A 26,237-nucleotide genomic window follows, 5' to 3' on the forward strand; every position below is an offset into this window, starting at 1 on the left:
TACATTGCTCATTTGTCCAAATTTTGAAAACACAAACAGAAAAGTATTTAGTGCCTTGTTACCCATTTTTTCCACACCTATTCCCAACTTAATCTGCCAAGTCAATGTGCTGTAGGACCTTGGTGTTCAACCAGCCACTAATGAGTCTCTCTTTCCTCACTGAATAAATGAAAAATAGATGAATGGGCCATAATTGTGCACTTTAATTCACAATTTAATTTAAATCAGGCCTAACTGAATGATAAGGAGGGTGCAGAGGTTGATTTAATGTAGAACAATAGTGTATTGATGAGGTGTAGAGGTTGATTTAATGTAGAACAATAGTGTATTGATGAGGTGTAGAGGTTGATTTAATGTAGAACAATAGTGTATTGATGAGGTGTAGAGGTTGATTTAATGTAGAACAATAGTGTATTGATGAGGTGTAGAGGTTGATTTAATGTAGAAAGACAATAGTGTATTGATGAGGTGTAGAGGTTGATTTAATGTAGAACAATAGTGTATTGATGAGGTGTAGAGGTTGATTTAATGTAGAACAACAGTGTGTTGATGAGGTGAAGAGGTTGATTTAATGTAGAAAGACAACAGTGTAGTGATGAGTTTGTGTTATGCCTATTTATCAGCAGCAAATCATTTGACCACACCCCCTGTGGGTTAATAATATTCTCTTTTATGTTTTACTTTCCACAAATAAACTGTTGTGGGTCTGTTTTATTGACTGTAACTCTAACACTAATCACATGTATTGTAAGGAAATGAACACATGCTATGAGTTACAGTAGGCCTTTAGAGTAATGTATAACATGTCCTGGACTCTGTCCAAGTTGATGAGGGGGAAACAAATGATAACAGTCAACCTTCACAGCTGGCCCATCGACACATGATAAGAGTTATCCTGATCAGCCTGCCCATCGACACTACTCCTAAACTGTACCAAAACTAATTTCACACATGATAAGAGTTAGCCTGATCAGCCTGCCCATCGACACTACTCCTAAACTATACCAAAACTAATTTCACACATGATAAGAGTTATCCTGATCAGCTTAGTTAGCCTGTAGACAAGATTACATTTACAATAATCTGATGAGTGACAATATTAGGCCTATCAGTTGTCATATTGAACATGAAGAGATGTGAGCATCTTGTAATTGACAGATGCAGGAAAAGGAGCATCTCTTTATCAAATCCTCCTTCAGAGTCACATGCAGGTAAAACATTGTGATTTCTATATAATACTGTTTCTGAAAGAGCAGATTCTGCAGGTTAAACATTGTGTTTCTATATAGTACTGTATCTGAAAGAGCAGATTCTGCAGGTTAAACATTGTGATTTCTATATAGTACTGTATATGAAAGAGCAGATTCTGCAGGTTAAACATTGTGTTTCTATATAGTACTGTATCTGAAAGAGCAGATTCTGCAGGTAAACATTGTGATTTCTATACTGTATCTGAAAGAGCAGATTCTGCAGGTAAAAAATTGTGTTTCTATATAGTACTGTATCTGAAAGAGCATATTCAGCAGGTTAAACATTGTGATTTCTATATAGTACTGTATCTGAAAGAGCAGATTCTGCAGGTTAAACATTGTGATTTCTATATAGTACTGTATCTGAAAGAGCAGATTCTGCAGGTTAAACATTGTGATTTCTATATAGTACTGTATCTGAAAGAGCAGATTCTGCAGGTTAAACATTGTGATTTCTATATAATACTGTATCTGAAAGAGCATATTCAGCAGGTAAAACATTGTGATTTCTATATAGTACTGTATCTGAGAGAGCAGATTCTGCAGGTTAAACATTGTGATTTCTATATAATACTGTATCTGAGAGAGCAGATCTGCAGGTTAAACATTGTGATTTCTATATAGTACTGTATCTGAAAGAGCAGATCTGCAGGTTAAACATTGTGATTTCTATATAGTACTGTATCTGAAAGAGCATATTCTGCAGGTAAAACATTGTGTTTCTATATAGTACTGTATCTGAAAGAGCAGATTCTGCAGTTTCTATGACACTTACCTTTATCAAATAACTCTCAACATTCAAGGGGTGCAGCTTTATTTCCAAAGTTCAATTTTTCTTCAACAATATCCGTGTTGTCCATGTTTTAATCACATGACCACTCCAGCAGCAGCATTGATCTGGCAACTAAGCAAAAACTATTAACACAATCAAATTAAAATCTGCTATTCTGTCGTCAATGGATGAACGGCCAATAGAAACCAGATAGAAACTGATCGTGGTGCATGTGACTTCAGTTCTGGTTAGCCACAGATGTCCAAACCAACTTGCTCAAGGTCTTTCCATGTCTGGGGAAAGATGAAACCAGGCCAGTGGGTGACTGTCTGAGACTGTGGTTTTGAGTCACGTGGAGCCTTACATGGACAAAGGCAGAATTGTGACCATGGACAATTTCTTCACATCAATTCCCTGTCAGACAAGTTGATTGCAAAGAAGACTAGCCTGCTAGGAACAGTGAACACACAAAGTTGACTAGCCTAGACAGGTCATTACAGTATATACAGTATCTCTACCATATACAGACACCAACTAGTATCCCCTTTATGATCTAGCCAGGTCATTACAGTATATACAGTATCTCTACCATATACAGACACCAACTAGTATCCCCTTTATGATCTAGCCAGGTCATTACAGTATATACAGTATCTCTACCATATACAGACACCAACTAGTATCCCCTTTATGATCTAGCCAGGTCATTACAGTATATACAGTATCTCTACCATATACAGACACCAACTAGTTTCCCCTTTATAATCTAGCCAGGTCATTACAGTATATACAGTATCTCTACCATATACAGACACCAACTAGTATCCCCTTTATGATCTAGCCAGGTCATTACAGTATATACAGTATCTCTACCATATACAGACACCAACTAGTATCCCCTTTATGATCTAGCCAGGTCATTACAGTATATACAGTATCTCTACCATATACAGACACCAACTAGTATCCCCTTTATGATCTAGCCAGGTCATTACAGTATATACAGTATCTCTACCATATACAGACACCAACTAGTATCCCCTTTATGATCTAGCCAGGTCATTACAGTATATACAGTATCTCTACCATATACAGACACCAACTAGTATCCCCTTTATGATCTAGCCAGGTCAATACAGTATATACAGTATCTCTACCATATACAGACACCAACTAGTATCCCCTTTATGATCTAGCCAGGTCATTACAGTATATACAGTATCTCTACCATATACAGACACCAACTAGTATCCCCTTTATGATCTAGCCAGGTCATTACAGTATATACAGTATCTCTACCATATACAGACACCAACTAGTATCCCCTTTATGATCTAGCCAGGTCAATACAGTATATACAGTATCTCTACCATATACAGACACCAACTAGTATCCCCTTTATGATCTAGCCAGGTCATTACAGTATATACAGTATCTCTACCATATACAGACACCAACTAGTATCCCCTTTATGATCTAGCCAGGTCATTACAGTATATACAGTATCTCTACCATATACAGACACCAACTAGTATCCCCTTTATGATCTAGCCAGGTCATTACAGTATATACAGTATCTCTACCATATACAGACACCAACTAGTATCCCCTTTATGATCTATCCAGGTCATTACAGTATATACAGTATCTCTACCATATACAGACACCAACTAGTATCCCCTTTATGATCTATCCAGGTCATTACAGTATATACAGTATCTCTACCATATACAGACACCAACTAGTATCCCCTTTATGATCTAGACAGGTCATTACAGTATATACAGTATCTCTACCATATACAGACACCAACTAGTATCCCATTTATGATCTAGCCAGGTCATTACAGTATATACAGTATCTCTACCATATACAGACACCAACTAGTATCCCCTTTATGATCTAGCCAGGTCATTACAGTATATACAGTATCTCTACCATATACAGACACCAACTAGTATCCCCTTTATGATCTAGCCAGGTCATTACAGTATATACAGTATCTCTACCATATACAGACACCAACTAGTATCCCCTTTATGATCTAGCCAGGTCATTACAGTATATACAGTATCTCTACCATATACAGACACCAACTAGTATCCCCTTTATGATCTAGCCAGGTCATTACAGTATATACAGTATCTCTACCATATACAGACACCAACTAGTATCCCCTTTATGATCTAGCCAGGTCATTACAGTATATACAGTTTCTCTACCATATACAGACACCAACTAGTATCCCCTTTATGATCTAGCCAGGTCATTACAGTATATACAGTATCTCTACCATATACAGACACCAACTAGTATCCCCTTTATGATCTAGCCAGGTCATTACAGTATATACAGTATCTCTACCATATACAGACACCAACTAGTATCCCCTTTATGATCTAGCCAGGTCATTACAGTATATACAGTATCTCTACCATATACAGACACCAACTAGTATCCCCTTTATGATCTAGCCAGGTCAATACAGTATATACAGTATCTCTACCATATACAGACACCAACTAGTATCCCCTTTATGATCTAGCCAGGTCATTACAGTATATACAGTATCTCTACCATATACAGACACCAACTAGTATCCCCTTTATGATCTAGCCAGGTCATTACAGTATATACAGTATCTCTACCATATACAGACACCAACTAGTATCCCCTTTATGATCTAGCCAGGTCATTACAGTATATACAGTATCTCTACCATATACAGACACCAACTAGTATCCCCTTTATGATCTAGCCAGGTCATTACAGTATATACAGTATCTCTACCATATACAGACACCAACTAGTTTCCCCTTTATAATCTAGCCAGGTCATTACAGTATATACAGTATCTCTACCATATACAGACACCAACTAGTATCCCCTTTATGATCTAGCCAGGTCATTACAGTATATACAGTATCTCTACCATATACAGACACCAACTAGTATCCCCTTTATGATCTAGCCAGGTCATTACAGTATATACAGTATCTCTACCATATACAGACACCAACTAGTATCCCCTTTATGATCTAGCCAGGTCATTACAGTATATACAGTATCTCTACCATATACAGACACCAACTAGTATCCCCTTTATGATCTAGCCAGGTCATTACAGTATATACAGTATCTCTACCATATACAGACACCAACTAGTATCCCCTTTATGATCTAGCCAGGTCAATACAGTATATACAGTATCTCTACCATATACAGACACCAACTAGTATCCCCTTTATGATCTAGCCAGGTCATTACAGTATATACAGTATCTCTACCATATACAGACACCAACTAGTATCCCCTTTATGATCTAGCCAGGTCATTACAGTATATACAGTATCTCTACCATATACAGACACCAACTAGTATCCCCTTTATGATCTAGCCAGGTCAATACAGTATATACAGTATCTCTACCATATACAGACACCAACTAGTATCCCCTTTATGATCTAGCCAGGTCATTACAGTATATACAGTATCTCAGACACCAACTAGTATCCCCTTTATGATCTAGCCAGGTCAATACAGTATATACAGTATCTCTACCATATACAGACACCAACTAGTATCCCCTTTATGATCTAGCCAGGTCATTACAGTATATACAGTATCTCTACCATATACAGACACCAACTAGTATCCCCTTTATGATCTAGCCTGGTCATTACAGTATATACAGTATCTCTACCATATACAGACACCAACTAGTATCCCCTTTATGATCTAGCCAGGTCATTACAGTATATACAGTATCTCTACCATATACAGACACCAACTAGTATCCCCTTTATGATCTAGCCAGGTCATTACAGTATATACAGTTTCTCTACCATATACAGACACCAACTAGTATCCCCTTTATGATCTAGCCAGGTCATTACAGTATATACAGTATCTCTACCATATACAGACACCAACTAGTATCCCCTTTATGATCTAGCCAGGTCATTACAGTATATACAGTATCTCTACCATATACAGACACCAACTAGTATCCCCTTTATGATCTAGCCAGGTCATTACAGTATATACAGTATCTCAGACACCAACTAGTATCCCCTTTATGATCTAGCCAGGTCATTACAGTATATACAGTATCTCTACCATATACAGACACCAACTAGTATCCCCTTTATGATCTAGCCAGGTCATTACAGTATATACAGTATCTCTACCGTATACAGACACCAACTAGTATCCCCTTTATGATCTAGCCAGGTCATTACAGTATATACAGTATCTCTACCATATACAGACACCAACTAGTATCCCCTTTATGATCTAGCCAGGTCATTACAGTATATACAGTATCTCTACCATATACAGACACCAACTAGTATCCCCTTTATGATCTAGCCAGGTCATTACAGTATATACAGTATCTCTACCATATACAGACACCAACTAGTATCCCCTTTATGATCTAGCCAGGTCATTACAGTATATACAGTATCTCTACCATATACAGACACCAACTAGTATCCCCTTTATTATCTAGCCAGGTCATTACAGTATATACAGTATCTCTACCATATACAGACACCAACTAGTATCCCCTTTATGATCTAGCCAGGTCATTACAGTATATACAGTATCTCTACCATATACAGACACCAACTAGTATCCCCTTTATGATCTAGCCAGGTCATTACAGTATATACAGTATCTCTACCATATACAGACACCAACTAGTATCCCCTTTATGATCTAGCCAGGTCATTACAGTATATACAGTATCTCTACCATATACAGACACCAACTAGTATCCCCTTTATGATCTAGCCAGGTCATTACAGTATATACAGTATCTCTACCATATACAGACACCAACTAGTATCCCCTTTATTATCTAGCCAGGTCATTACAGTATATACAGTATCTCAGACACCAACTAGTATCCCCTTTATGATCTAGCCAGGTCATTACAGTATATACAGTATCTCTACCATATACAGACACCAACTAGTATCCCCTTTATGATCTAGCCAGGTCATTACAGTATATACAGTATCTCTACCGTATACAGACACCAACTAGTATCCCCTTTATGATCTAGCCAGGTCATTACAGTATATACAGTATCTCTACCATATACAGACACCAACTAGTATCCCCTTTATGATCTAGCCAGGTCATTACAGTATATACAGTATCTCTACCATATACAGACAGCCTTCCATCTGACAGACACCAATTAGTATCCCCTTCTATTATGTTACATTCATATTAGATGGCAAGACTCTGTAAAATGAGGTACTTGCTGCTGGACTGTTGCAGTGTTCTACAATGTGCTCAACATGGCTGCTATCAACACGTGTTGTACAAGCAATGCCTTGACAAGACAGTCAGCAGGAGAGATTTCATGATGGATCTGGCATGTGAGCTTTGTGAGAACCACATGAACGCAGAGAAAGAAGCTACAGTCACCAAGCAGGCAGCAGGTCCTGCTCTCCCTTTTCCCCCAGGCACCACATCTCCAAGCAGGCAGCAGGTCCTGCTCTCCCTTTTCCCCCAGGCACCACATCTCCAAGCAGGCAGCAGGTCCTGCTCTCCCTTTTCCCCCAGGCACCACATCTCCAAGCAGGCAGCAGGTCCTGCTCTCCCTTTTCCCCCAGGCACCACATCTCCAAGCAGGCAGCAGGTCCTGCTCTCCCTTTTCCCCCAGGCACCACATCTCCAAGCAGGCAGCAGGTCCTGCTCTCCCTTTTCCCCCAGGCACCACATCTCCAAGCAGGAAGCAGGTCCTGCTCTCCCTTTTCCCCCAGGCACCACATCTCCCTCGGGGGAGAAAAGAAGACACAATTTTATTTGAGAATATTTTCATACACATTTGTTTCACCATTTAGAAAAATACAAACAAAACATGCTAACCTCTCACCATTACCAATAACAGAGACTACAACAAAACATGCTAACCTCTCACCATTACCAATAACAGAGACTACAACAAAACATGCTAACCTCTCACCATTACCAATAACAGAGACTACAACAAAACATGCTAACCTCTCACCATTACCAATAACAGAGGCTACAACAGAACATGCTAACCTCTCACCATCACCAATAACAGAGACTACAACAAAACATGCTAACCTCTCACAATTACCAATAACAGAGGCTACAACAAAACATGCTAACCTCTCACCATTACCAATAACAGAGACTACAACAAAACATGCTAACCTCCCACCATTACCAATAACAGAGACTACAACAAAACATGCTAACCTCTCACCATTACCAATAACAGAGACTACAACAAAACATGCTAACCTCTCACCATTACCAATAACAGAGGATACAACAAAACTTGCTAACCTCCCACCATTACCAATAACAGAGGCTACAACAAAACATGCTAACCTCTCACCATTACCAATAACAGAGGCTACAACAAAACACTTGTTGACCAACTACAGGAATACTGACCTCAGAGTCTCCAGTCTGCAGTGGGGATTCCCCAGTCCAGCAGAGAGCAGCTTCACTCCTGAATCCTTCAGGTCATTGTTACTCAGGTCCAGCTCTCTCAGGTGTGAGGGGTTTGAACTGAGAACTGAGGCCAACACTTTACAGGATGTGTCTGTGAGTTTACAACCAGTGAGTCTGCCAACACAGAAGAAATACAATGACAGACAGGTTGTATTAAAATGATACCTGTGATACCTATTCAGAAATTAATGTATCATATTATAAATTACAAATGATCAAAGTTTTGCCTGCAGATAGAAACATGTATAGTACAAATATTTGAGTAGACTGACCAGACCAGTTTAAAAGCAGTATCAGTCAAAAGACAGACAGTGTTTTGCAGTGGAAGATGCAGTGGAAGTGGAAGAAAGTGCAAAGTAGAAATAATGGGGTGCAAAGGAGCTAAATAAATAAATAAATACAGTAGGGGAAGAGGTAGTTGGGCTAAATTATAGATGGGCTATGTACAGGTGCAGTGATCTGTGAGCTGCTCTGACAGCTGGTGCTTAAAGCTAGTGAGGGAGATAAGTGTTTCCAGTTTTAGAGATTTTTGTAGTTCGTTCCAGTCATTGGCAGCAGAGAACTGGAAGAAGAGGCGGCCGAAGGAGGAATTGGCTTTGGGAGTGACCAGGGAGATATACCTGCTGGAGCGCGTGCTACAGGTGGGTGCTGCTATGGTGACCAGCGAGCTGAGATAAGGGGGGACTTTACCTAGCAGGGTCTTGTAGATGACCTGGAGCCAGTGGGTTTAGCGACGAGTATGAAGCATTTGATCCCCTGCTGATTTTGTATGTTTGCCCACTTACAAAAAAATGATCAGTCTATAATTTGAATGGTAGGTTTATTTGAACAGTGAGAGACAGAATAACAGCAAAAAAATCCAGAAAAAACACATGTCAAAAATGTTATACAATTATTTGCATTTTAATGTGGGAAATAAGTATTTGATCCCTCTGCAAAACATTACTTAGTACTTGGTGGCAAAACCCTTGTTGGCAATCACAGAGGTCAGACGTTTCTTGTAGTTGGCCACCAGGTTTGCACACATCTCAGGAGGGATTTTGTCCCACTCCTCTTTGCAGATCTTCTCCAAGTCATTAACGTTTCAAGGCTGACGTTTGGCAACTTGAAACTTCATCTCCCTCCACATATTTTCTATGGGATTAAGGTCTGGAGACTGGCTAGGCCATTCCAGGAACTTAATGTGCTTCTTCTTGAGCCACTCCTTTGTTGCCTTGGCCGTGTGTTTTGGGTCTCTGTCATGCTGGAATACCCATCCACAATCCATTTTCAATGCCCTGGCTGAGGGAAGGAGGTTCTCACCCAAGATTTGACGGTACATGGCCCCGTCTATCGTCCCTTTGATGCAGTGAAGTTGTCCTGTCCCCTTAGCAGAAAAACACCCCCAAAGCATAATGTTTCCACCTCCATGTTAGACGGTGGAGATGGTGTTCTTGTGGTCATAGGCAGCATTCCTCCTCCTTCAAACACGGCGCGTTGAGTTGATGTCAAAGAGCTCCATTTTGGTCTCATCTGACCACAACACTTTCACCAGTTGTCCTCTGAGTCCTTCAGATGTTCATTGGCAAACTTCAGACGGGCATGTATATGTGCTTTCTTGAGCAGGGGGACCTTGCGGGCGCTGCAGGATTTCAGTCCTTCACGGCGTAGTGTGTTACCAATTGTTTTCTTGGTGACTATGGTCCCAGCTGCCTTGAGATCATTGACAAGATCCCCCCGTGGAGTTCTGGGCTGATTCCTCACCGTTCTCATGATCATTGCAACTCCACGAGGTGAGATCTTGCATGGAGCCCCAGGCCGAGAGGTATTGACAGTTCTTTTGTGTTTCTTCCATTTGCGAATAATCGCACCAAATGTTGTCACCTTCTCACCAAGCTGTTGGCGATGGTCGTGTAGCCCATTCCAGCCTTGTGTAGGTCTACAATCTTGTCCCTGACATCCTTGGAGAGCTCTTTGGTCTTGGCCATGGTGGAGAGTTTGGAATCTGATTGATTGCTTCTGTGGACAGGTGTCTTTTTTTACAGGTAACAAGTTGCGGTTAGGAGCACTCCCTTTACTTAAGAGTGTGCTCCTAATCTCAGCTTGTTACCTGTATAATAGACACCTGGGAGCCAGAAATCTTTCTGATTGAGAGGGGGTCAAATACTTATTTCCCTCATTAAAATGCAAATCAATTTATAACATTTCTGACATGAGTTTTTCTGGATGTTTATGTTGTTATTCTGTCTCTCACTGTTCAAATAAACCTACCATTAAAATTATAGACTGATCCTTTCTTTGTCAGCGGGCAAACGTACAAAATCAGCAGGGGATCAAATACTTTTTCCCCCCACTGTATATGGGGCTTTGGTGACAAAACGGATGGCACTGTGATAGACTGCATTCAATTTATTGAGTAGGGTATTGGAGGCTATTTTGTAAATGACATCGCCGAAGTCGAGGATCGGTAGGATGGTCAGTTTTATAAGGGTATGTTTGGCAGCATGAGTGAAGGATGCTATGTTGCGAAATAGGAAGCCAATTCTAGATTTAATTTTGGATTGGAGATGCTTATAGTGAGTCTGGAAGGAGAGTTTACAGTCTAACCAGACACCTAGGTATTTGTAGTTGTCCACATATTCTAAGTCAGAACCGTCCAGAGTGTTCAGAAACATGTTCTCTTCTTACTGACAATACAAGTGAAGTGACTCCAAAATGACAGGACATTATTCACCATTCAGTTTCTATTAGGAAAAACATAATCCAAAACACAACCAATAAATGGTGACATTCTGTACTGTCAACTAATATGAAACATTCGATCTCAAATCCAAAATTCTGGAGCATAGCACCACATTTAAAACTGTAGGCTTCACTGTCCAAACACATATGGTGTGGACTATGTGTGTCTGGTAAACACATGTGGATCTGGTGAACAATTATCACTTGTTGACCAACTACAGGAATACTGACCTCAGAGTCTCCAGTCTGCAGTGGGGATTCCCCAGTCCAGCAGAGAGCAGCTTCACTCCTGAATCCTTCAGGTCATTGTTACTCAGGTCCAGCTCTCTCAGGTGTGAGGGGTTTGACCTCAGAGCTGAGACCAGAGAAGCACAGGCTTTCTCTGTGACTCCACAGCCTGACAGCCTGCAACGAGATCATCATGACTTCACAAACACACTGTTAATTTAACACCAGTAGTGTAGAAGGACAATGGCAGATTCATTTGGTTTATTCTCTCAAACAGCATATAGATTCATCTTCCGTCTCCTAGAATTGTATGGTCATATTGTTATACTAATGTGAAAATCAAAGCATTTATTCAATATGTTATTCAACATAATATTATATACATATTATAATACATATTTTTATCTAAACGTAATATTTCTTCCTGATGATTAGTTCTTATATGTAATTTGATGTACTCACAGAACAGCTCTGGAGGCTTTGACCACTGGCAGCAGCCTCAGAAGAGTTTCCTCTGATCTGGAGTATTTCTTCAGGTCAAACACATCCAGCTCCTTTTCTGAAGTCAGCAACACAAAGACCAGAGCTGACCACTGTGCAGGTGACAGGTTGGGTTTTGAGAGACTTCCTGAGCTCAGGAAGCTTTGGATCTCCTCCACTAGAGAATGGTCATTCAGTTCATTCAGACAGTGGAACAGATTGATGCACCTCTCTGGAGAGGGATTCTCCCTGATCTTCTTCTTGATGTACTTGACTGTTTCTTCATGGATCTGTGAGCTGCTTCTTGTCTTTGTCAGTAGACCTCGTAAGTGCTTCTGATTGGACTCTAGTGAGAGGCCCAGAAGGAAGCGGAGGAACAGGTTCAGGTTTCCTGTCTCACTTTGTAAGGCTTTATCCACAGCACTCTTGTAGAAAGTAACTTCAGGCTTGTCGTTTGTTTGCTTTTTGTCAATTAGATTCTCATTGTTGTTGATGAATGAGAGGAACACATACACAGCAGCCAGAAACTCCTGAATGCTCAGACGAACAAAGCAGTACACCTTGTCTTGGTACAGCCCACATTCCTCTTTAAAGATCTGTGTGCACAATCCTGAGTACACTGAGGCTTCATTGACATCAATGCCAGCCTCTTTCAGGTCTTCTTCATAGAAAATCAGATTGCCCTTCACTAGCTGTTGAAAAGCCAGTTTTCCCAGTGACAGAATGCTCTCATTATTCAAGTGTGGACCTGTCTCTTCTTTCCCAAGATACTTTTCATTTTTCTGTTTGGTATGAAACACCACAAGGTGTGTGTACATCTCAGTCAGAGTCTTGGGCATCTCTTCTCTCTTATGTTTCAGCATGTGTTCAAGGACTGTTGCAGAAATCCAACAGAAGACTGGAATGTGGCACATGATGTGGAGGCTCCTTGATGTCTTTATGTGTGAGATGATTCTGTTGGCCAGGTCCTCATCCCTGAATCTCTTCCTGAAGTACTCCTCCTTCTGTGGGTCATTGAACCCTCGTACCTCTGTCACCTGGTCAACACACTCTGAAGGGATCCTATTGGCTGCTGCAGGTCGGGTAGTTATCCAGAGGAGAGCAGAGGGAAGCAGATTTCCCTTGATGAGATTTGTCAGCAGAACATCCACTGAGGTTGACTTTGTGACGTCCCAACAGATCTTGTTATTCTGGAAGTCTAGGGGCAGTCGGCACTCATCCAGACCATCAAAGATGAACAGAACTTTGTACTTGTTGTAGATGGAGATTCCTGATTGTTTGGTTTCCATTGAGAAGTGATTGAGAAGTTCAATGAAAGTGTGTTTGTCCTCTTTCATCAAATTCAGCTCCCGGAAAGGGAATGAAAACACAAATTGAACATCCTGATTTGCTTTTCCTTCAGCCCAGTCCAGAATGAACTTCTGCACAGAGACGGTTTTTCCAATGCCAGCGACTCCCTTTGTCAGCACAGTTCTGATACGTTTGTCTTGTCCGGTTAAGGGTTTGAAGATGTCGTTACATTTGACTGCAGTCTCTGGTCTTGCTTGTTTCCTGGTTGTTGTCTCAATCTGTCTCAGCTCATGTTCATTATTGACCTCTCCTGTTCCACCCTCTGTGATGTAGAGCTCTGTGTAGATCTTATTGAGAAGTGTTGGGTTTCCTTGTTTAGCGATCCCCTCAAATACACATTGAAACTTCTTCTTTAGATTAGATTTGAGTTCACGTTGGCAAATCACAGCAAGCTCATCTGAATCTAGAAATAACACAGAGGATATTAATATTACGTCTGTTTTAATAACTACAGTATTATAGGACTGTTATAACATTTTAAATTATAATCATTTATTCTCTTATCTGACTGTATAAATGTGTAAATGTTTTCATAATGCATTACAGACTGGTGTGACTGATTATATTATTATTGGTATTATTAATGTTGTCTCTCTCCTCTGTCTCTCCTCTGTCTCTCAATTCAATTCGCTTTATTGGCATGACGGAGCAATGTACATATTGCCAACCTTACAATATGAAAATAGTAAGAATCAAAATTGTCAATGGGATTGGTTGGTTGGTCTGTCAGACACTGTCCCTCAACTTATGGCAGGCAGCAATGTAGTGCGCTGCCAACCCACAGCTCTCTGCGTCCTCCCCCAACAGGACGGGTAGCCTACTCTCATCAGAGAAGTCTTTGAAACCTTGAATAAGGGTTTCACATTTGGGGAAATTACACTCTCTAATTGTTTTATATTTTTTACATTTTGTCAGGAAATGCAGCTCCGTCTCAGGTTCTACTGTTGTGCAGTGGTTGCACAGCCTTTCCTCTACAGGGAGCCAGGTTTTCCTGTGTCTCTCTCTCTCTGTCTCTCTCTCTGTGGCTCTCCCTGTGGCTCTCTCTGTGGCTCTCTCTGTGGCTCTCCTCTCTCCTCTGGCTCTCCTCTCTCCTCTGGCTCTCCTCTTGCTCTCCTCTCTCTCTCTCTCTCTCTCTAAATTAATCACCACAACACATCCCTGCTGCTACTTGATGAGGTCACTAGGTGTTGTGTTAAGGCTGCTACAATATCATTGAGTTACACAGCTACTTTAGCTGTACTTTAGCTACAGCTTTTAAATGTTTTAAAACAGCATTCAACATGAGGCAGACAGATCTTACAGTTCTCCAGTGTGTCAGCAAGCTCCTTCTGGTTCATTTTCCTCAGGACGTGCAGTGTGATCTTCAGAGCCCCCTCTCTGGCACTGCTCTCCTGCTTCTCATCTTCAGCATCCACCACTTCCTCATCCTGCTTCTGACTCTCAAAGCCTTCTGGGAGTTCTGGACTAAGAATCCTCTTGAACATCTTCAGCTCGTTCTTCACAAATGTCATAATTTTCTCTTCAAGCAACTGAAATAAATCAAGTAAATAAGTTAAGCAAGAGAATAAATGCTTTCTCATTAACACATTAATGAATGATTGACAGATCAACTTTACTTGAGGTAAACAAAAACAAATGTACATAACAGGATCACATACACTGAATATAGAGTCCAGGTCTGTTTGATGACTCTGGGAAGACTGACCACTGAGAATCTCTGACTCTGATCTCTCCTGTTGGTTTCTGTAGACAAAACATGAGATTACAGTACACACACACACACACACACACACACACACACACACACACACACACACACACAGAGAGAGGGAACGATGTGTTTGTTTAATATTGTTTTAGGGCTATATAAATGGATAAAAGGATTAGCCTGTGGATTATGAAAACAACAAAAAGAAATGAGAAAATGGGAGAGGAGAAATGACTAGAGACAGTGTTGTTTAACTCACTGACCATGAGTTCTTCTTACCTTTGTTCAGTAGAAAAGTCTCCCTCTCTAAACACTATAGGATGCTTCATAGACTGGTTACTCTTCATGGACACACAGCTGGGAACAGGGGAGGCTGGTCTCTCCTGCTTGATTGGTCTTCAACACAACAGAGACAAACATTACATCTCTCATCTACTCTGATCTCAGATGGGAAACATAAGAAGAGTTTCATTCCAAAACGCAACATATCACTTTACAGAAATGAGCTTTTATTGTTTAAAGAAATTATGTATTAATTATTACATCTCTCACAGACAAGGATTTGTTTAAAATCTATCACTTGATGGTTTCATTTCAGAGAGACAAAAATCATGTTTTTTTATGCAAAATGCTATATATCTCCCTCACTCTCAAATGTGACCGACCGGCTCAATTTGGTAATTAACTAAATAACTACATATATAGTGATTTTGGTTTATGTCAGTTTAATTGTTTGTTATGGTATAAGTGGTTATTTTATGATTGTAAGTGATAAATTAACTAGTAATTCTCAGTAATTACTACTTTAGTAAGGAATAACACATTTTTCAGCACTACTGCAGTTGTTACATAATTCCAATAGATGGGAGCATAAGACCACAAATTAAATTTCAGAAGATTAGATTAGTTTTCTCCCTGGATACACCACCACTCCCCACGCTACTTTCTGTCCCTTTACACACTGCTAACGCAAGAGGAAGGACTGAAAAAGCATTTAACAGATTACTGTAAAGTAATATTATTATGATTCAATGTTTAGTAATATAACGATGATTCATGTTTATTATTACCTGTTTTTATGCTCATGTTTTACACTTCATTAATATAACGATTATCAATAAGCCTGAACATTAATTCAGTCATCTCTGGTCTAGAAAAACGTATTTTCCCAGTACATTCATCAACCAGCATCCACCTGCTCTGCCTTCTCGCACATGAAGTCAACTCAGCCCCGCTAAACAGCTGGTGTCTTCACTTCACTCTCACTCGCCTTCTCAAGGGGCATGTCGAGGTAAATTTACTAACCAGGAGGGTTGAATTATGTCATTTATTGGTGGGCTGGAAGACGCGCTCTTGTCTTTTCTATTCCGAGCTTGTTGACTCCCAATATCAGATATTAAGATGATGTTTTACAATGTATGTACTACTGATTATCTACCCGGGGTTCAATACCTCACTATTTTTACCTCACTATTTACACCTCACTATTCAATACCTCACTATTTACACCTCACTATTTACACCTCACTATTCAATACCTCACTATTTACACCTCACTATTCAATACCTCACTATTTAACACCTCACTATTCACACCTCACTATTCAATACCTCACTATTCACACCTCACTATTCAATACCTCACTATTCAATACCTCACTATTCAATACCTCACTATTTACACCTCACTATTTACACCTCACTATTTACACCTCACTATTCAATACCTCACTATTTAACACCTCACTATTCACACCTCACTATTCAATACCTCACTATTCAATACCTCACTATTCAATACCTCACTATTCAATACCTCACTATTCAATACCTCACTATTCAACACCTCACTATTCAACACCTCACTATTTACACCTCACTATTCAATACCTCACTATTTACACCTCACTATTCAATACCTCACTATTCAATACCTCACTATTCAATACCTCACTATTCAATACCTCACTATTTACACCTCACTATTCAACACCTCACTATTTACACCTCACTATTCAATACCTCACTATTTACACCTCACTATTCAACACCTCACTATTTACACCTCACTATTCAACACCTCACTATTCACACCTCACTATTCAATACCTCACTATTCAATACCTCACTATTCAATACCTCACTATTCACTACCTCACTATTCAATACCTCACTATTCAATACCTCACTATTCAATACCTCACTATTCAATACCTCACTATTCAATACCTCACTATTTACACCTCACTATTTACACCTCACTATTCAATACCTCACTATTTACACCTCACTATTTACACCTCACTATTCAATACCTCACTATTCAATACCTCACTATTCAATACCTCACTATTTACACCTCACTATTTACACCTCACTATTCAATACCTCACTATTCAATACCTCACTATTCAATACCTCACTATTTTTGTTTCTCTCCCTAAAGCAACACAGCCCTAATAGGAGATATATAACTAACTAAAGTAATGAGTGACCATTTCAGAAAATCATGGGACATATAGTCTGTGGTTGCATGCTATTTTATGTCAATCATATTGCTGCTTGTAGCCTATAACTGATGCTTCGTGGTCTTATGCTGCCATCTATTGGAAATATTTAGCAATTAAAAGTTATTAATTTACTTACAGACATTGGTGAGGCAGCTGAGAATTAAAATAAACGGAATGTGTCCAGCCTACTGAGGAGCCCCGAAAATAATATTCAAAAGATTGGTCCTTGGACACAGAGGGGTTAAACACTAAAGTGACCGTCCATCTAGTGAAGAGAGGAGAACCGGACAGAGGTAGCCAGCATCCGTCAACGAGAGAGAAGGAGAACTACGATGCTACTAATTAGTAACTAGCTAGCTTACCGAGCTGTACCGACTAGCTAGGCTAGCTAGCAGGTCGTTCGTCTGTCCCTCGTCTCGATGACGAATCCGGTGAACCACAAAATGAAACGAGGATAGAGAGTGAAAAGGATCTGGCTACACTCATACTGTCCCTGACCGTAAAGCAAAAAGCTAATTGAACAATAAACTTCAGCGTTTCAACACTGTAACAAACTCTGTCGTTATTCCCCAAAATCACCTCAGCCCACTCTGCGCGTAACCGGACAATATGTTTGGCGCCACAATGTACGTGGACGCGGACAGTTCTGTACGTGGACAGTTCTGTACGTGGACGCGGACAGTTCTGTACGTGGACGCGGACAGTTCTGTACGTGGACGCGGATAGTTCTGTACGGGGATGCGGGAAGGTCCAGAACGCGGACATGAGCAGTGCAACACAATCAACTAAACCCAGCCTTTAAAGTAGGTTACATTAGTAATATTTATTTTTTATTATTATGTTAAACAAACATTCTACGTTTTTTTAAACAATATTTTGAGATCTGGGCCCATGTCCACAAAGCGTCTCAGAGTAGAAAATTGGTCGTATAAGTGCTGAGAATAAAGACATTTTACACTTATGGGTATAAATTAAAGCTATGCATGAAGTCTCTAGTCCCACCTAGTCGGCAGATATTTAGGACACCTCGTGAGCTGTCTTAAGTATTAAGAGTTAACAGCAGGTGTCTTGAAACATTTACAATGAATAGCAATATTACAATAATGGATACATAGACCTCCAAACATTTACAATGAATAGCAATATTACAATAATGGATACATAGACCTCCAAACATTTACAATGAATAGCAATATTACAATAATGGATACATAGACCTCCAAACATTTACAATGAATAGCAATATTACAATAATGGATACATAGACCTCCAAACATTTACAATGAATAGCAATATTACAATAATGGATACATAGACCTCCAAACATTTACAATGAATAGCAATATTACAATAATGGATACATAGACCTCCAAACATTTACAATGAATAGCAATATTACAATAATGGATACATAGACCTCCAAACATTTACAATGAATAGCAATATTACAATAATGGATACATAGACCTCCAAACATTTACAATGAATAGCAATATTACAATAATGGATACATAGACCTCCAAACATTTACAATGAATAGCAATATTACAATAATGGATACATAGACCTCCAAACATTTACAATGAATAGCAATATTACAATAATGGATACATAGACCTCCAAACATTTACAATGAATAGCAATATTACAATAATGGATACATAGACCTCCAAACATTTACAATGAATAGCAATATTACAATAATGGATACATAGACCTACAAACATTTACAATGAATAGCAATATTACAATAATGGATACACAGACCTCCAAACATTTACAATGAATAGCAATATTACAATAATGGATACATGGACCTACAAACATTTACAATGAATAGCAATATTACAATAATGGATACATAGACCTCCAAACATTTACAATGAATAGCAATATTACAATAATGGATACATAGACCTACAAACATTTAAAATGAATAGCAATATTACAATAACGGCTACATAGACCTCCAAACATTTACAATGAATAGCAATATTACAATAACGGATACATAGACCTACAAACATTTACAATGAATAGCAATATTACAATAACGGATACATAGACCTACAAACATTTACAATGAATAGCAATATTACAATAATGGATACATAGACCTACAAACATTTACAATGAATAGCAATATTACAATAATGGATACATGGATGTTTGTAGGTCTATGTATCCATTATTGTAATATTGCTATTCATTGTAAATGTTTGGAGGTCTATGTATCCGTTATTGTAATATTGCTATTCATTGTAAATGTTTGGAGGTCTATTTATCCGTTATTGTAATATTGCTATTCATTGTAAATGTTTGTAGGTCTATGTATCCGTTATTGTAATATTGCTATTCAATGTAAATGTTTGGAGGTCTATGTAGCCGTTATTGTAATATTGCTATTCATTGTAAATGTTTGTAGGTCTATGTATCCATTATTGTAATATTGCTATTCATTGTAAATGTTTGGAGGTCTATGTATAAATTATTGTAATATTGCTATTCATTGTAAATGTTTGTAGGTCTATGTATCCATTATTGTAAGATTGCTATTCATTGTAAATGTTTGTAGGTCTATGTATCCATTATTGTAATATTGCTATTCATTGTAAATGTTTGTAGGTCTATGTATCCATTATTGTAATATTGCTATTCATTGTAAATGCTTGTAGGTCTATGTATCCATTATTGTAATATTGCTATTCATTGTAAATGTTTGTAGGTCTATGTATCCATTATTGTAATATTGCTATTCATTGTAAATGTTTGGAGGTCTATGTATCCATTATTGTAATATTGCTATTCATTGTAAATGTTTGTAGGTCTATGTATCCATTATTGTAATATTGCTATTCATTGTAAATGACCTACAAACATTTACAATAAATAGCAATATTACAATAATGGATACATGGACCTACAAACATTTACAATGAATAGCAATATTACAATAATGGATACATGGACCTACAAGCATTTACAATGAATAGCAATATTACAGTAATGGATACATAGACCTCCAAACATTTACAATGAATAGCAATATTACAATAATGGATACATAGACCTCCAAACATTTACAATGAATAGCAATATTACAATAATGGATACATAGACCTCCAAACATTTACAATGAATAGCAATATTACAATAATGGATACATAGACCTCCAAACATTTACAATGAATAGCAATATTACAATAATGGATACATAGACCTCCAAACATTTACAATGAATAGCAATATTACAATAATGGATACATAGACCTCCAAACATTTACAATGAATAGCAATATTACAATAACGGCTACATAGACCTCCAAACATTTACAAGGAATAGCAATATTACAATAACGGATACATAGACCTCCAAACATTTACAATGAATAGCAATATTACAATAACGGATACATAGACCTCCAAACATTTACAATGAATAGCAATTTTACAATAATGGATACATAGACCTCCAAACATTTACAATGAATAGCAATATTACAATAATGGATACATAGACCTCCAAACATTTACAATGAATAGCAATATTACAATAATGGATACATAGACCTCCAAACATTTACAATGAATAGCAATATTACAATAACGGATACATAGACCTCCAAACATTTACAATGAATAGCAATATTACAATAACGGATACATAGACCTACAAACATTTACAATGAATAGCAATATTACAATAATGGATACATAGACCTCCAAACATTTACAATGAATAGCAATTTTACAATAATGGATACATAGACCTACAAACATTTACAATGAATAGCAATATTACAATAATGGATACATAGACCTCCAAACATTTACAATGAATAGCAATATTACAATAATGGATACATAGACCTCCAAACATTTACAATGAATAGCAATATTACAATAATGGATACATAGACCTCCAAACATATACAATGAATAGCAATATTACAATAATGGATACATAGACCTACAAACATTTACAATGAATAGCAATATTACAATAATGGATACATAGACCTACAAACATTTACAATGAATAGCAATATTACAATAATGGATACATAGACCTCCAAACATTTACAATGAATAGCAATATTACAATAACGGATACATAGACCTCCAAACATTTACAATGAATAGCAATATTACAGTAATGGATACATAGACCTCCAAACATTTACAATGAATAGCAATATTACAATAATGGATACATAGACCTCCAAACATTTACAATGAATAGCAATATTACAATAATGGATACATAGACCTCCAAACATTTACAATGAATAGCAATATTACAATAACGGATACATAGACCTACAAACATTTACAATGAATAGCAATATTACAATAATGGATACATAGACCTCCAAACATTTACAATGAATAGCAATTTTACAATAATGGATACATAGACCTACAAACATTTACAATGAATAGCAATATTACAATAATGGATACATAGACCTCCAAACATTTACAATGAATAGCAATATTACAATAATGGATACATAGACCTCCAAACATTTACAATGAATAGCAATATTACAATAATGGATACATAGACCTCCAAACATATACAATGAATAGCAATATTACAATAATGGATACATAGACCTACAAACATTTACAATGAATAGCAATATTACAATAATGGATACATAGACCTACAAACATTTACAATGAATAGCAATATTACAATAATGGATACATAGACCTACAAACATTTACAATGAATAGCAATATTACAATAACGGATACATAGACCTCCAAACATTTACAATGAATAGCAATATTACAATAATGGATACATGGATGTTTGTAGGTCTATGTATCCATTATTGTAATATTACTATTCATTGTAAATGACCTACAAACATTTACAATAAATAGCAATATTACAATAATGGATACATGGACATACAAACATTTACAATGAATAGCAATATTACAATAATGGATACATGGACCTACAAACATTTACAATGAATAGCAATATTACAGTAATGGATACATAGACCTCCAAACATTTACAATGAATAGCAATATTACAATAATGGATACATAGACCTCCAAACATTTACAATGAATAGCAATATTACAATAATGGATACATAGACCTACAAACATTTACAATGAATAGCAATATTACAATAATGGATACATAGACCTACAAACATTTACAATGAATAGCAATATTACAATAATGGATACATAGACCTCCAAACATTTACAATGAATAGCAATATTACAATAATGGATACATAGACCTCCAAACATTTACAATGAATAGCAATATTACAATAACGGCTACATAGACCTCCAAACATTTACAATGAATAGCAATATTACAATAACGGATACATAGACCTACAAACATTTACAATGAATAGCAATATTACAATAACGGATACATAGACCTCCAAACATTTACAATGAATAGCAATTTTACAATAATGGATACATAGACCTCCAAACATTTACAATGAATAGCAATATTACAATAATGGATACATAGACCTCCAAACATTTACAATGAATAGCAATATTACAATAATGGATACATAGACCTCCAAACATTTACAATGAATAGCAATATTACAATAATGGATACATAGACCTACAAACATTTACAATGAATAGCAATATTACAATAATGGATACATAGACCTACAAACATTTACAATGAATAGCAATATTACAATAATGGATACATAGACCTACAAACATTTACAATGAATAGCAATATTACAATAATGGATACATAGACCTACAAACATTTACAATGAATAGCAATATTACAATAATGGATACATAGACCTACAAGCATTTACAATGAATAGCAATATTACAATAATGGATACATAGACCTCCAAACATTTACAATGAATAGCAATATTACAATAATGGATACATAGACCTACAAACATTTACAATGAATAGCAATATTACAATAATGGATACATAGACCTACAAACATTTACATTGAATAGCAATATTACAATAATGGATGCATAGACCTACAAACATTTACAATGAATAGCAATATTACAATAATGGATACATAGACCTCCAAACATTTACAATGAATAGCAATATTACAATAATGGATACATAGACCTACAAACATTTACAATGAATAGCAATATTACAATAATGGATACATAGACCTACAAACATTTACAATGAATAGCAATATTACAATAATGGATACATAGACCTCCAAACATTTACAATGAATAGCAATATTACAATAATGGATACATAGACCTCCAAACATTTACAATGAATAGCAATATTACAATAATGGACACATAGACCTCCAAACATTTACAATGAATAGCAATATTACAATAAAGGATACATAGACCTCCAAACATTTACAATGAATAGCAATATTACAATAATGGATACATAGACCTCCAAACATTTACAATGAATAGCAATATTACAATAATGGATACATAGACATACACACATTTACAATGAATAGCAATATTACAATAATGGATACATAGACCTACAAACATTTACAATGAATAGCAATATTACAATAATGGATACATAGACCTACAAACATTTACAATGAATAGCAATATTACAATAATGGATACATAGACCTACAAACATTTACAATGAATAGCAATATTACAATAACGGCTACATAGACCTCCAAACATTTACAATGAATAGCAATATTACAATAATGGATACATAGACCTCCAAACATTTACAATGAATAGCAATATTACAATAATGGATACATAGATCTCCAAACATTTACAATGAATAGCAATATTACAATAATGGATACATTATTACCAAACAAATCAAATTTAAATTTGTCACATGTGCCAAATACAACAGGTGACCTTACTGTCAAATGCTGAATACAAGCTCTTAAACCAACAATACAGTTAACCTGTTGAGGCCACGGGTTAGCAATGAACCCTGAGACGGGATTGCTAGCAAGGCTGGAAATTCAAAACATCAAAAAACTAATAATTTCAATTTCTCAAACAATCAACTATTTTACACCATTTAAAAGATAAACATCTCCTTAATCTAACCACATTGTTCGATTTTCAAAGAGGCTTTACGGCAAAAGCATAAAGTTAGATTATGTTAGGACAATACATAGCCACAAAAGTACAAACATCCATTTTCAATTCAAGGTCAGGCGTCACCAAAAGCAGAAACCAGCTAAAATTATGCACCAACCTTTGACAATCTCCATCAGATGACACTCCTAGGACATTATGTTATACAATACATGCATTTTTTGTTCCATCAAGTTCATATTTATATCCAAAAACCGCATTTTACAGTAGCGGTGAAATTCTGATTTTTTTCTTCTCTGAAATGCTTCCGGTGAACAACGTTACAATTTTCAAAATTACTATTCAAAAACATTGGTAAATTATAATATTGTCATTCAAATAATTATAGTTTAACATTTCGTAAATGATACTGTCTTGCCAGATTTCAAAATAACTTTACTGGGAAATCACAAGTTGCAATAAACCAGGTGCTGTGCTAAGAACAATAAGCTAGCCTAATTAGCTTAGCATCATCTTGTAACCATGTAATATCAATAATACTATTGTCAATAATCCATTACCTTTGATTATCTTCATCCATTGGCAGTTCCAGGAATTCCAGGTCCACAACAAATGTGGTTTCTTTTGACAAAGTTCATAATTGATGTCCAAATAACTCCAAGTTGTTCCATGTTGTTAGCGCTTCGGTGGCTACTAAAAAGTAGCGCGGAGGGGGTGTGTGAAATCACGGCAAAAAGTTAAAAAAGTTACAAAAATAATCTATTTATGTTTGTTCAAACATGTCAAACGTTGTTTAGCATCAATCTTTAGAGCCATTTTTAACGTGAAACATCAGTAATGTTTCAACCCGACTTCACCTGTGTCTAGAAAAACGTTTTTTAAAAATGTCTCGTGTCTCATGATTGCGCAGGTGCAGGCCATAATGGAAGTGACGACATCCCACGGACATCAACTTCAATGCATTCTAATTTGCTCCCTGTTAATCATGGAAGCTTCAAACAACTTTATAAAGATCGCTGACATCTAGTGGAATCCGTAGGAGTTGCGAACTGAATCCTTTCTCACTATGGTATCTAATAAACAATGACACTAAATAGTACAGCCACTAAATTCTCATTTTTTTAATCTATTTTTCTCAGGTTTTTGCCTGCAATATGAGTTTTGTTATACTTACAGACACCATTCAAACTGTTTTAGAAAATTCAGAGTGTTTTCTATCCGAATGTGTTAATAATATGCATATCCTAGCTTCTGAGTTGGTGTAGGAGGCAGTTAAAAATGGGCACGTATTTTTTTCAAAATTCTCAATACTGCCACCGTGGCCCGTAGAGGTTTTAAGAGTTAAAACAGGGTGCAGCCTTGACCTCTAAATCTCTTTCAATAGGAATACATTGCCTGCTGCCCTAATTCCAACCTTCCTAAGTCTGGCAGAACTACTAATAACATTTTTATTAACAGCAAGACAATTACAGTAATATATATATTGAATGAATAAAGAGATATCTTACCTTGAACCAGTAGCAGATGCCATCTTGCTCCAAGTAATTTCTCAACTAAATTTTTTCAGAATACAGCAAAGGTAACAATCCAAAATCAGCTCCTTGGAAGTGTGTTCTCTCTCAGTATAAAGTTCTATTGAGAATAATG

General features: G+C 37.0%; 1 long non-coding RNA gene across 1 annotated transcript; it reads right to left on the minus strand.

Moving 5' to 3' along the window:
- Nucleotides 1–15,002: 15,002 nt before the first annotated feature.
- LOC115186370 (uncharacterized) lies at nt 15,003–18,205 on the minus strand. The gene is made up of 3 exons (XR_003875721.1): nt 17,889–18,205; nt 15,296–15,412; nt 15,003–15,051 (listed from the first exon to the last, which is right to left on the minus strand). It is a non-coding gene; the product is annotated as an uncharacterized LOC115186370 (long non-coding RNA).
- Nucleotides 18,206–26,237: the final 8,032 nt, after the last annotated feature.

This window comes from Salmo trutta, unplaced genomic scaffold (genome assembly GCF_901001165.1).
Source record: "Salmo trutta unplaced genomic scaffold, fSalTru1.1, whole genome shotgun sequence".
Taxonomy (NCBI): domain Eukaryota; kingdom Metazoa; phylum Chordata; class Actinopteri; order Salmoniformes; family Salmonidae; genus Salmo; species Salmo trutta.